This window comes from Hesperophylax consimilis, chromosome 11 (assembly GCF_061612785.1).
Source record: "Hesperophylax consimilis isolate HC1 chromosome 11, BYU_Hcon_1.0, whole genome shotgun sequence".
Taxonomy (NCBI): domain Eukaryota; kingdom Metazoa; phylum Arthropoda; class Insecta; order Trichoptera; family Limnephilidae; genus Hesperophylax; species Hesperophylax consimilis.
The window spans coordinates 25,722,145-25,736,906 of NC_142846.1; the positions used below are offsets into that span (position 1 = coordinate 25,722,145).

The 14,762-nt window shown below is 33.7% G+C and overlaps 1 protein-coding gene across 4 annotated transcripts in view; it reads right to left on the reverse strand.

Moving 5' to 3' along the window:
• The window catches only part of LOC149419970 (monocarboxylate transporter 14), a 174,579-nt gene that overhangs the window by 27,428 nt on the left and 132,389 nt on the right, over window positions 1–14,762 (reverse strand). The gene's annotated exons all lie outside the window — the stretch shown is intronic.

The window sequence follows — 14,762 nt, forward strand, 5'->3', positions numbered from 1 at the left end:
ATGAATATATGTACTCGTAAGGTATACATAGACTATTATTATAAGAGACTTTTTTTTGTTTTTTAAAGAAGAAAATAATTAAGTTGATTATTATCAAATAGGACTGAAATTAATTAAGCGGTACAACGAACGTAAGCGGCAACTAATCGCATGTGTAAATTATCCAACGTATATACAGGGTTTCCAATAAGAGGTATTATTTTGATATTCAATCGTAAAATATCAATGGTTTCGTTGCTTGTGTGGCACGTAGCGCCGTCTTGTTGAAAGTAAGCGTTGTTCAAATCAATACCATCCAATTCCGGCCATAAAAAATCATTAATCATCTCTCGATAGCGCAATCCATTCACCGTAACTGTCGCTCCAGCCTCATTTTCGAAAAAGTAAGGTCCAATGACTCCGCCGGACCATAAACCGCACCAAACAGGCACACGTTGAGAATAGAGAGGCTTTTTAACAATAACTCTTGGGTTTTACGAGCCCCAGATGCGACAATTTTGCTTTTTGACAAAGTCAGCGAGGTGGAAATGGGCCTCATCACTCAAGATCATTTGCATTTCATTCACTCGAGTGAATTTTAATAATTTCAATGCGTTCTTGAAACGTGTATCGTTCCATTTGTATTAATGGCGTAGTTTTTACTTGTCAAATGTAAAAAAATGACAGCTTCAAAAGTAACAACTACCGAAATAGCGGGCTATTTAAAATAATACCTCTTATTGGAAAACCCTGTATATGCCTGTGTAAAATATAAAACAGCAAACTGGCAACAAAAGTCTTGTAGAAAATGTTCATACGACCACCTTCTCTCCCTTCTTTCCTCCACGGTCCTGACACTCCGAAAGCCCGCTCACCGAACTTCATATCTAATGTGCCCTTTAGTTCCTTCAAACTTCCGATAGCTGATGATGTCATTAATCTTATCCAAGATTTGAAGAACGAAGAGAATTAATACACAAAACCTTCCTGATAATTTGGAATTTTTTTATTGATCATACCTCCACACCTCCAAATTGTTCTCGAATTGATGATGTATTATATTCAGATGAGGCATGAAGCGAAAATATCGGTTTCGCTTTTTGACCTCCAACTTTTCCAACGTTCCAACTAATCCTACCGAAACAGGTCTACGCGCGCCGCTTATCGCTTTCTAATAGTGGAACAAGTTTCGACGAGATAGTACGCAGAAGCGCCTCTAATTGTAGCTCTATGTCCGTCCATGCTTCTAGAGATGTTTGCATGCAAAACAATACCGCTTTCTTTAATCGCAAATTATTTGAAACATTGGAGTATGCGCCAGTTTTGAAATACGAATTAAACCAAATTTGATTATCTAAAGAATCTGTACGTTAAATTAGAGTTAAATTAAATTATACAACAATATCTTTCACAAATGAGGTCAATTCTCGATCAAATCGTACAGCATCCAAATATACATGTAACATCTCGTAACTCGGGGGGTTACCTAACCAACCCTTCCCAATACTCAGTAGCAGGACTCTAGGGTACATAGTATGGTGTACAGCAGCTATACGTAATCATTGATCCGACTGGAGGGGATGTTTCACGGCATACCTGGACCCCACTTCCTGGAAGCGCTCTATATTACGAGTATATAGCCTTGAACAATATTAGGTCATATGCTCCTGCCCGACGGAATCGTGTGGGTGATTTTATATCGTTCACTTCCGCGATAGTCAGTATCTCTAGCTAACTTCAACTTGCAACAAACACTGTTTCACTTTGAAATTATGCCCTAGATTGGAACAACTTTCAACTTTTGCTGGTTCCCTTTCCTCAGAGGTGACTTTAAAAAAATGTATTAGCCCTTCACGCATATTATACTAATAATTTTAAATAGAGTAGGTACATGGTTACTTAAACATTAAAAAAAAAATAATGTAAAAAAAAAATATTAAAGAAAAGAAAACTCATTGACACCAGTTTCAAAATTAGACTGTTATGTTCTTTGCAGATTTGAATAAATGGGGTTTTTATGCATTTTTTAAAGTGTTTTTTACTTATACATTTAACATCTTGTGTGCCAACATACCCTTAAGGATATTTAACCCAATAATTTCTCTGAATATAACTATAACTAGCAATTCTGGTGAAACTACTTATAGTATATCATATACGATTTTTGTATAAATATATAAACACATTATCTGGTAAGTCGGTAAAATTTACAAAAACATCGTTTGGCAAAAACAAGTAAGTTATTACGAAAATATAATCAGATGTCGCACAGCGATAATCTAGTACCGGCACACGAAGAGCTAAGTACCAGCTAATCAATTAAATGTGCAAACAAAAAATAATATACAGGGCGTCCTAGGGTAAAGTGCACTAACTTCAGGAGTTCATTCTACACGATAGTACAAGTAAAAGAGAAAAATAACTTTTTTCGAAATTCAAACTTTTAGGGAGTATTTTTTAGGTAAAAAGGTTAAATTGGACCGCCGTGTGCGGCCGGCATTATTATTTTGCCTTGTTGCCAAATTTGTAGTCCCAAATCGTATGTTTAAAATATACGATTTTGTAGAATACTGAAAACGTCCAACTATATGTTTATATGCGATTTCCATAGATATGGACCAATCACAAATATGCAACGTTGCCACAATCGCTTTCGGCAAGCTCCCAGCGAATTTATCGGGAAGTTTGTACCTCACACTAAGGACTTTTAGTATTTTAGTAGGTATGTCTTTTTTTATGAAAAAAAGTCGGTATTTCGGAAAAATGATTTATCTTTTTTACTCCTACCATCATGTAGAATCAGCTTCCGAAGTTAGAGCACTTTACCCCCGGACATCCTGGGTATTGCAGTCTGTAATTAAAGTCGAGGAGTTGCAACAAGTAATAGAAGAATTTTACCGATAATATAAAAAAATGTATATACGCAGATGAACCAAAGGATATGACGTGCAACAAAGTTCAATAATGAATGATTTATTTTGTCAACATAAAGAACGAGATGAAGGGTCGTATTAACACACCCCAGAGATTTTATTACAGGAGTTTCTCTGAACTCTTTTAACTGACGAAGTTCGAGTGTGAAAAGTGTAATTCAACTTGTAGCGTTCACGGGAGTTTTCCAGTTAGGACTAGTGATGGACACAATCGTTACACCTTAATTGATAATCGAAATGTTCGATTTATTGTTATAATTTTTAATCGCGGCTCGGAGACATTCGAATTATTTTACGGAATAAAAGTTAATTATCGAATCTTGCACAGTCATCATTATGTATTGATTCATTAATTTGTAAAGGCGAATTTACAAATTAACAAGCATTACGTAATGAGAATTTCGTATTTTATATTTTTAATGATATTAATTATTTTTTTTAATTTAAATTGTTTTATATTATTATCTTAAACTCTTTCAATATCTTTGGAAAGTGCCCCGGACAATACAGATGAACTCCTAGCGTGGAGGATAATATACAATCTCTGAAAATAATCAACACGTTCAGATGAATAAAAATAAAATAAACAGTTAAATTAAACTAAAACTCAAATACCACATCACATACATTAAAAATGACTTATATATCTATGATTTGTAGTCAGACGTGGAACAATAATAGTAAAACTAAATAACTACCTATCAAAATATAATACGTTTGTAAAAATACTGTTTTTATTGGAAACAAATCTAAAAGGGCAAATTTGTGAACAATGTGAACAAGTATGATTTAAGATTTTCACGGCCAAAAGTATTTTTGTTATTTGTTTTTGGGGTGTTATGCCGTGTTGCGCTAACTCCTTCTTTAGCCAACGTTTCGGACAGCATTGCAGTGTCCATCATCAGGGCATAATAACACATCTGCCCTGATGATGGACACTGCAATGCTGTCCGAAACGTTGGCTAAAGAAGGAGTTAGCGCAACACGGCATAACACCCCAAAAACAAATAACAAAAATGTGAACAAGTGATACTTCTATTATTTACTCTATGAACAACGGATACATATCTTAAATCTTCAATTGCCTCAATCGATTATTTTAAAACTAATTTATTCTAATGTTTTATTTAATTCAATAAATTAAAAATATAAATGTTTCCCGATTCCCATTCGAAATTTTATCCATAAATTATTCATTCGAAATAATTCTAATCGATCATTACGAAATAAACATCCATCTCGATTATTATCATCCCTATCCTCGATCCGTTGTGTCGACTACAAGTCTTCGTTAGATCGTAAGTACCTACCGCAGTATCCGTATTTAGAGAGATGGACTTCCGACACAGGCACACTATAATACCCTTTTATCTTTTAACCCTGTCCACGCGTAAAGAATTATGAACTGAACTTTTACCTTGTTACCGAGCACGATTGTTTGCAACAAACAGCAGTTCCACGTCGACTAAATATACTAACACGTATTATTATAACACCAACTGACTAGGTGGTACTGGGTGGGTAGGTACTAAGCAGAAACCCACTAGGTTTATAATATTATATCCGATATCTTTATAAAGCGGACATTTAATCTTTAGAGGCCACCATAGAAACGTCGTCAATTTACAGTTTAAAATCTAAACTTTTGATTAAGGCAATTTGAAGGGAATAACAATAAAAGCACGTGACCGTTTCCGGGAAATTCTCTGAAGCGAAATTACAACTCTAGAAAAGTGAAGCTATTTAAACAGTGGAAATTTCTAACTGTTCAACTGTTTAAACTGTGGAGCCGTTTAAACTGTGGATCTGTTTAAACCGTGGAATTTTTCGCAATCGAGAGGCGCTACGAAAGTTTTCAATCTATGTAAGAGGAATGGGGCCCTTTCGATAACAGCTTTTAAAATAATAAACTTCTTTTATTGATAGCCCATACCTTTAGGTCGATAACTTGTCATCTGACCCGTGCATGACTGCATATTGCTAACGTACAAACAGTTCACGTTGAATGAATTAAGAACTCTTAGTCCTTGTGAACCATTGTTTGTTCATTGGCGATCTGCAGTCGTGCTTTGGAACGAGGCCAAGTTAATTTGCTATTGGATAACCAACACCTCTGCCATAGGTCACCCCAAGAGTTTAACTACGTTATTTAGCAGGGGTGCCCGGGTTCATCGGTGAGGTGTGTTCAGGATGCACTTGCCCACCAGCCGCCTGGCGTGCTGGATCGGGAGATGCTGATTTGGAGAGACCTATAGACCTCTCCAACTGGTTTCTCTTGAGCCATCGCCTTGCGCCGCAGATAGATCATTCTTCCGTCACTCCTGAACAAACTGATCCCTAGATTCCTATCCACCCCTCATACCCTTATCCTTCCCGAAACGTCCCCTTCTTAATTTCCTTTAAAAGACCCTCCACATAGCATCTCCAAAGATGACGTTCATGACATGAGTGTGGGGTTAATGTAAAAAAAACATTCACCTTGAAGGTTTCAAAAGTCATTTTATTGTTCAATTTCGTATATTTATTTTTAAGTTAAGTAAATTCTTTCGTGAATATTATAATGGGAATACTAAATATGTAACACTAATACAAAAATAAAATACTACATATAACAAAAACATAAAATAATATTATAAAGAATTATTACAAAATCTGTAAACTGTGGAACTACGGCAATGTGGAACCTTGGAAGTCATTATTTCCGGGCGCCATAGAGCCGCACGTGTTCACAGTTATCTGGCGAGAGTATTGGATTTTATAAACCATTTTCTTTGGATCTGCTTCACAAATTAAATTTCGTTCTCATTACTTTTGATTATTGATTTAAAATAAATCTTGTACCTTCATACATTAGTTAATGACCATTTATTTTAATAGTGACTTCTTCACCGGGTTACACTTCAATTAGAAATTACTTATTAATATTGATGAAATTATTACAACCTTACAACTAAATGACATTTCAAAACTCATATCACATGACAAAAATGAGGTTGCTGTGTTGATGTGTTGATCAATAAATAAATAAAAAGACTTTAAAATTTCATGGAGGCAGAGCTCACTGTTCGAGAGTTTGTGCTGCTTTAGACAATGAGTTAATAGATTTTTTTTTAATTCAAAGTTTTTTATTTCAAGGGATAAAAAAAAATAATCCAAGACTTGTAACCCACTGTAGAAAACGTACATAATATATATTATCATTCTCCTTGGATATTCGCGAGGAAGGGTATTAATTAACGAAAGGTTTCAGATATCAGGCATATTTTCAACGAAATCAAATCATTAAAATTTTATTCCGTTGATTGCCTCAAAGTTGAATATCACTAACGAATCGAAATATTAATTAAAATTACTATGAATTCAACAAGCTTCAAGCGTCCAAGCATGATAGCCAACGTGGATAAAATAATAGTATTTAATCAATAATATTGGTTATTAGTCGACTTGAGCGATATGGACAAGTACGTTTTGACAGTTAACATCGACTATAGTATAATTTTTCCTAAATAAGCTTGCCTACTTGTCAAAAAGCTTTATGGCAAAAATATTAGCACGGATGACTTGTACTGCTTTTTTTCCAAGTGTAGCTTCTGTGGTTATTCAGAACATCACAGTTAATAACTAAAGACCATTGGTCAAAAAAACTACCAACAAATATCTAAAATAAATTAACTGGTAGTTCTGTGAACAGTAGACCTCGGGTTCAAAAAGTATTTTATTTACTAAATAAAAACCAAAATTTTCTCCGAAATCAGTTGTTTCTCGAATTGCAGTTTTTTCACAAAACTGAAATAACGAAACCTAACAACAATATAAATGATTTTCTAGTATCTCTTGAATCTATATTACAAAAAAGTAGCCTAGATACACTCATCTTCGGGGATTTCAACATTAATGTTCTTCAAAAAAATGACACAACAAAAAAAAATCAACACTTTATTTTCATATAATTATTTCATATGTAATAATACACATCCCACGAGAGTTACGGAAACCAGCAGTTCTCTTTTAGATCATATTATATCAAATAGAGAAAACATATCTTCAACGACCTCCATGATAACCAGATAAGTGATCACAGTATAATGATGTTAGACTACCAAAACTCTTTTAAACACCACTCTAACAACAGAATACCACCAAACATAAACGCCTCTAACAAATCTCGAAACGATATATTGAAATCCTATTTTTTCAAATGTTATTTGGAAAACGAGTCATAAGTAGGTACAAACTCTGTTCTGATAGCCGTCCTAATTATCTCCAAATACCAAACTTTGTACATCCAGAGATGATGAGCTTTTTTAATCTTCTCGTGTATTTTGAATGTAAAACATCTTGTATTAGGTCTGTTTATTTTTGACCCCGTACTTTTTAATATATTTTCCTGATTTTGTTTTTATGCATTTATATAGTCCATCATTGAGGATACTTTTTCAACTTTTTGACACCAACAGTACATAAATCAAATGAGTGATTATAATAATTCATAAAGTCTTATAAGACAATTTTTTTTGTGACATATCTGTAAAGTGATTCTTCATATGTTGTGTCTGTATGTTGCTTCTGTGAAATGTTTTGTAAATGTTTTCTTCATACATTGTGTCTGCACATTGGGTTGGGTTGGTTATTTTTAATTTTTAATCTAATTTTTCTGTACAAAACTGTTTTTTTAATTTTTTTACTCTTCTATTTCAAAACTACCAATTGGCGATCCCTTAATGAGTTTAATAACTCATGGGAATATAACATCGTCTGTTGTATGTTTAAAAAAAAAACTTGAATAGAACCTTCACAGAACATGAAAATCAACTTTTAAATTTGATGAATTATTCAAATTATGTCAGACAACCGGTCCTAAATGAAAATTCTTTTTTCAAACTTACCCGAAGGCATGTAGGTACGCACCATAATATTGAAAAGCTCAGCGAAAGTTAGCCACGAAGTCAAAGTTGGCTTCTAGTCAAAATAAAGCTTGCTTGAATAATTAAGTGTTTGCAGCAGCTTTTAGAAACCGCAAACGGAACGCACAACAAATTTACAGACAGCTGAAATGCAAAACGGTCGATTTAAAACAGAAATTCGCTACTTTCAGTCAATAAAATAGTTACGTGGACATATCCACGTCACCGTGTGGACATATCCACAGTTTGATAATGGCCTCAAAAGCCGAAACAGCTGTCACATTAAAAACTGTAAAAATAACAGAAATACTTGCAATACTTGCAGAACTTAATAATTATTATAACATTATTAAATTTTATTTATTTTAAATTTATTTTTCAAAAAAATAGCTCCTGTAAAAGGAATACGTGTAATTCTGATATCAACGAAAAACATAAAAAGCATCGGTGTTAACATCGTAGAAATTTATTTCGGTATTTATTGATAAACGATAAAAACGTCAACAGTGAAGTTTATCCTAACGGTTTTACTTTGTTATTAATAATCAATATGGACATGCTAGGTCAGAAATTCTCCAGAAAAAAAATCCCTTATTCGGACGCATGGAACTTATCCAATTCTCATCCGCCATATGAAATTACTTGAGCCAACGAATAGATTTAGCATATAAATTAGACATTATATACACAAATGTTGCAATACTTATTTTTAATAAAATGCATATAAATGTATTGATAACCCATTCTTCTTGCAATACTATGGCTAATGCTAATATGTTGCTGAAAACTTCAGCCGTGGTCGTCATCATGACTTATTCAAGATACCACAGGGCAGAACAGATATTCTAGAACAGCATAGCACGACAAGAGAAATGGTGCTTTTCAATGAAATTTCTATAACAGTTGACATATTTTATTACTTATATTTGTTTATTTTTGAGGTATTATGCCGTGCTGAGCTACCTCCTTCTTTACCCAACGTTTCGGACAGCATTACAGTGTCAATCATCGGGACAGATGTGATAATACCCCAAAAATAAATCAATATAATACTTTTGGCCGTGAAAATCTCATATAGGTACAATTTTTTAAATAACCGTAAAATATTTTTGTACATCTATCTTCCCAAATGTTAAGAATATTACAATAAGATATCTTGCTCTCCAAATATATGATTAATAATTTAAATAAATAAAAACAATTATAAGCATAAAACATAATAATAAAAAAGTAAAATACCTACAACCTGACAATCTATAAAAATAAAAATCCGATTGTTATCCTCCGAGACGTATATTTATTATCTGTCAGATCAATTACTTCTCAAACTCTCCGCTTCACGGTACAAGAAACCAACAAAGGACGCAATTAAGAAACTGTTGCATTGTCCCCGCAACCCTCTCTCCCCTTCCCACCCTATATCTTGCCGCTGCCATCTTGGAAAATAATATCCCTACCTATAATACTTTATTATATTACTGTCATCATACCTGAGCATTCGCGGAAAACGTTCCGCCATTGTTGGCAGGGAAAATATTTTCCCAGAGAGAAAAAAACTGGTGTTTTATGTTGTGCCGTTTTCAATTCGTTCGGAGAATAACTAAATAATCATGTTATTCCAAAAATATGGATATTTTTAGACCTTTTTACGAACATAAATAATAATAACTCGATTGTGAATCATAGCTACAACATTTCCCTATTCTATGGCTACAACCCAGTTCTACAACAGTAGGTTGGAATATAAGTTTTTTTTTTAAATAGTAAACGAGCCACACGAAATTAGTGGGATAATTATTATTTATTACTAGCTGTACCCCGCCACGCGTTACTTTGGCTCTGTCTGACACTGCAGATAGAAAAACAAAAGCGCGTTTTGCTTTTACGTCGAACGAATTGAGCTTTGTTTAAAAAAACATGTTTTAACTGTCACAGGTGACATCTATATAATATAGGTAAATAAAAACACACGCGTATTCGAATGCAAGGTTGTGTCAAATAAAAACACACGCGTATTCGAATGCAAGGTTGTGTCAAATAAAAACACACGCGTATTCGAATGCAAGGTTCTGTCAAATAAAAACACACGCGTATTCGAATGCAAAGTTGTGTCAAATAAAAACACAAGCGTATTCGAATGCAAGGTTCTGTCAAATAAAAACACACGCGTATTCGAATGCAAGGTTGTGTCAAATAAAAACACAAGCGTATTCGAATGCAAGGTTGTGTCAAATTTTAAAAGCGTTAGCAAATACAATCTAAATGTTGTTTGAGCAAAACGATTCACATTTGAAATTATGAAAAATCCTAATAAACAACTTAACCTATGTGGTACAGATGTCACCACATGCCTAGCCTAGCTACGGGTGTTAAACTAGTCCCAGCGAGCGTACGTACGTCATCGACGTTCTTCCTTTTCCTTCTCGTACGTCTTGTATGAGAACGAAAAAGGCAGAAGATACTAGAACGATGAGGTCTCGTACAACCTCTCACTGGGACTACTATATATTAAAAAATCTAGCGTAACGTAACCTAAGTGGTACAGATTAGCGATGAGTCGTTCATGAACGAGCCGCACAATTGAGCTAGCTCTTTTTATTTATCCGTATTCATACGACTCTTTTTTTCCGGAAGATATTTTAGAAAAATTAGCGCAATTAAAATTATCCATGTTTTAATTGTTATTTCATACTCAGAGACGCGAAAGGCATCGGACAGTCCGACATCTGGACTTGGACATATGTACCTACACCTACTAACTACCTAACATCTTATGTTTTTCGTGGTACGAGGCGGCGCACAGTGGACGGAATGAAGATAAAACACGAATTAATTGTTTGATGGCTAAATATTAGTGCAATATTTTTTTAAATCTTATTAATGAATTATAACTATTTTTAAGTAAAAATATTAATTTATTATTATAAATGGCTTTTTCTCCATTTCGTCATTAATTGTAGTGAAAAATTCTTAATGTTTTTGTAAAATGTAGGGCTCAAAATGTTAGAACCTGCCGCTATGTGGTATTTTTGTGTTACGTAATTAATTAAAAACTATTTTGATTTCGCAGAAGTGGCATTTAATGTACCCCGTTTTTTTAATGCCTCGAATAATTCTCTCCGGAGAATGCATATAGGCCTTCCTGAAAATAACAAAATTGTTCAAGGAAGGACAAAAGATGATCACAATTTATATATGACATTAAAGGTGAGACTTCAGTCTACAATACTTATATATTCATTAATGGGAACAAACGATGTTTTGTTTCTAAATGCTAATTGAAATATGCATTTTAACAGCAAAAAAATTCAAAAATAGTGTAAAATTAGATGTTAGTTCAAATCTCACACACATGATATATTGATATATAGTTTTGTAAATTAAATTAGGAATACCTTGAGGAATGTCAGCCATAAGAAACTTTTGTAAATATATCCAAAAGTCACTTATTACACAACCGTCTCTGCTCACGCGTAGGAATGAACTGAAAAACGCGATGCCGAACATCCAACTTACGACACACTTTGCAGCGTTGCCAAACTTCCATCAAGCCCTATTGACATATTTAAATTAACACATAAAATGCAGAAACTATTGTACTACACTAAAAAAAATATAAATATTAAAAAAATTAACGTATGCAAAAACCACTTAATTCGCGTTTTTTTTCCATTCCGTCCAAAGTGCGGCGTACCGGTACCAGGAGTCGTACGATCATTTATACGCTTACGCTGTGGATCTGGGATTCGTATCGGGCGAGCATAGTGTACTCATTTCTCATACGCTTTGAGCTCACGGCTTCTGTTCAAATGAGCCGTCGTTCAATTAAATCGATTCTTCGAGTCGTACGTAAATATTGAGCTGGTACCGTGAATCCCGCTCTTACTAAAGAGTCATAACCCAACGCTAGTACAGATATCGCACATGCCTAGCCTGGCTACGGGTGATTCCACGGATTTCGGCATACGACATGGATGGGTACAGACGCCGTTACACACCTCGAAGTCCTTCGAAGTGATGACGCGACGGATATCGGCCACGCGCACGCGCTTCGAAATATCCATAAGTTACAGGGCCACCAATATCGCCATAGGCGTTTCTACAGATATTAGATATTAGTGACGGCTAATGACACTACAGGTATCGTCACGCGCTTTGCGATTCTGTGATTGATGAACCGATATAGAAACATGCCTGGCTACGACATTATCGCCAAGCATCTCGGAACTTCAGAGATAATGCTATAGAAGTCACTCCGCACCTAGGAACCTCAGTTACTATGCTACGGGCTACGGATAATGAACGGTATACTCCTCGGGATTTCGATGAAGATATTATGGATATCGTCACGCGCATTGAGATTTGGGTGAAGCTGTTATTGATATCGTCACGCGCCTAGAAATTCCACTGAAGATGTTATTGATTATGTTATCTGTATTTACAAAAATCTACAGGCTGGGACCGAAGTTCTCCGACAAAAATCCAAGACCTATCGTAGCGACGTTCAACACCACAACTTCGCGGGATGACTTCCTATCCAAATTCAAAACTTACAAAAAATCCACAACCACTATGACAAATAAAATAAATACAAGGGATCTAGGATTATCAGAAGCCGCCAAACACATCTATGTATCCGATCAATTAACTCAAAAAGGAAAATTTTTGCTATCTCAAACAAAAAATTTTGCCAGAGACAATAATTACAAACACTCTTGGTCCACCGGAGGGCGCATTCTTTTGAGACAAACGGATACTTCCAAGATAATTTCTATAAATAATATTGCTGATCTGGACCGTGTTAAACGTCAATTACTGTGACTGACGATACAAGCTACTATGCTGCTATATCACCCCATTATACCAGACATTCATGATTGTATTATAAAATGCTTCTACCCGATATTCTATTATACTCAATGTGTATTCTTACTTTCCCTAATGGCTATTAGTATGTCTTCTAATATTATATTACATTGCTTTCGAACATATATATATATCTCATCTATTGCGAAAATACATAAAGACATTCCAATAGCATTTAAAACTCATAAACAATCTTATTGCAAAATCATATGCATCTTTTCATTCGCATTGTGGTATGTTTCGCTTGTTAATTTAGTTGCATCCTCGATGATAAATTATTTTCCTCACCAAACTAGGTCCAACTAAAACAAAAATATTTACCTTACTATTATTCAGTATATTGTTTATATATATTTTAATATTGTTAATTCTGTAAACATAACTTTTTTCTCTGATTCTTCCATGAGCCATACCACGAATTTCGACAAACTAACACATTCTCAAAATAGTGTACTCTCCTTCTTCTTAGTATTATTATTATTTAAATCGATTGTTTTTTGTTTTTGTTTTATGAATCACACCACCACCAGGATACCCTACATGAGATATAATGTATTTTTCTTTAATCTATCAAGCTCATCCATTTTTAACACAATTAGTGAGTTTATATTATGTAATCCCATTCTTACAGAAAAACTATATCTAACCAATATAAAACATATTTTCATCCAGCTTACTTATGTTGTAATTAGTATATATAACATCACTAGTGCTCTACTTATCACCAACAATTTTTTTTTTTTTGTAACTTTTAACAAAAAGAAATTGAAGTATATTTACTTTAAATATTTCCATCAATATACTAACTATTCTAATTATTGCTCTCCTAGCTCTATCATAAAAACAACTAAAATATGTATTAAATATCTTATCTAACAGCTAAACCATTCCGAAACACACACAATTACTACCATCCTTATTCCAATCTCAAGTCTTTTAATATCTTTTGAGAATCAAGTATATAATCTAATTATCACTACTTTCCTGGCAACTTTTTATATGAGTCATAGCAATAATAATTATATGTGTACTCAATATAAATTCTTACACTCCGAACTAGATTCCTCTGCTTCTATCATAATAACCTTAAAAAATGTCTTATTTCATATTGTATTGCTCAATATTATCACCATACAAAAAAATAAGAAAACAATTTTTGTCATAAAAAATGAGTGATATAGTGAATAAACAACTATGTACAAGTAGGCATGTGTATATGTGTGTATGTATGTATGCATACATATATATATATATATGTGTATGTATGTATGTATACATATATATTTGTATATCTTTGTATGAATATGTATGCATCTATAAATATGAATAAGTGTGTGTGTAAAATGCGTGTACACGCGTATTTACGCGCTCATACATGCATGTACACTTACACAACCAGAAAAGAGAGTTATGTATTTGATCTTTTCCTGCATAATAGCATGTCTTAGACTTCTAAATTTTTTATTTTTTTGTTTTTCTTTTATTTTTATTTCTTCTTTTTATTTTCCTTTTTTTTTGTCTTCTGCTTTCTACTTTAACATTTTTATATTTTCTATTTCCATTATAATTCATTCTAATATAATCTTTCATACTTTAAACATGTATAAATATTTAATTCATATGTTAACACTAGACCTCACATACTAACTATATACCATTGGTCGCCACGAGACAGGCAGTCGCCTAGTGTGGTGATTTAATGTATCACATGTAAGAAAATGTATTATTTAATTATCATGTATTCTATAAATAAATAAAAAATAAAATAACGTCACACACCTCGGTCCATATTTAAGTGAAGATGCTTCGGACAACGTCATTTGCTTAGAGATTTCAGTAAAAATGTTACGGATATCGTCATACGTCGCGGGATTTACTTGAAAATAATACATAGATACATTGATACACATCTACGAATTTCTGAATTGAAGATGCTAAGGGTACGTATAAACAGGGAAAAAATCCGTATAAAAGGAACAAAGCAACCGCAAGTTGCTTCGTTCGTTTTGCATAATTCGCGGCTCGGCTCTCGGAAATTTTGTTCTATTTACACTCGGCATAAGAACATCTTTAAGAACTT